Source organism: Mandrillus leucophaeus, unplaced genomic scaffold (assembly GCF_000951045.1).
Source record: "Mandrillus leucophaeus isolate KB7577 unplaced genomic scaffold, Mleu.le_1.0 Scaffold35, whole genome shotgun sequence".
Classification (NCBI taxonomy): Eukaryota; Metazoa; Chordata; class Mammalia; order Primates; family Cercopithecidae; genus Mandrillus; species Mandrillus leucophaeus.
Window position 1 is genome coordinate 2,165,494 of NW_012103698.1, and position 709 is coordinate 2,166,202.

Consider the following 709-nt stretch of genomic DNA (forward strand, 5'->3'; position numbering starts at 1 on the left):
CAGCCAGATCACTTGAATTCATGAGTTTGAGACCACCCTGGCTAACATGGCGAAACCCCATCTCTACTAAAAATACAAAAATTACCTGGGTATGGTAGTGCGCCCCTATAATCCCAGCTACTCAGGCACAAGAATCACTTGAACCCAGGAAGCAGAGGTTGCAGTGAGCCAAGATCACGCCATGTACTCCAGCCTGGGCAACACAGTGAGACTGTCTCAAAAAAAAAAAGAAAAAAAAAAAAGAGAGACAAAACCTTAGGTCTTTAGTCTTCAATTTTATTTCTGTTTTAAACAGCAACCAACAGCTTGGAAGTGTCCCTAACAGCTAGGACCCGCCCCATGCATTCCAGAGGCTCCCCCACCAAGGCTGTGGTCCAGGTTCCAGAAACTCCCCCTCATCAGGCCTGATTTCTCTCTGGAGACTTGGGACAGAAGAGGCTGTCCAGTTAGAGGGGAAGTTGGCACTGAAGGTCACCGTTTAGAAGGGTTGGGCTCAGACACAGCTGCCTTTGTTAGTCTTAGGATATTTTGAGATTTGGTAGTGTGCTCAGATTGTGGGTATGGAGAGGGGTTCCTGAACTCCTCTCTGGCCTCACTCGCTCCTGGGCAAGCCTCACAGCATCCCCTCCTCTTGCCGGCTCGGCACGCTGCCTTTGGAAGAAGGGCACCTGATAGCCTGGGTACTCCAGCATGCCTTTGTGTGACCCGG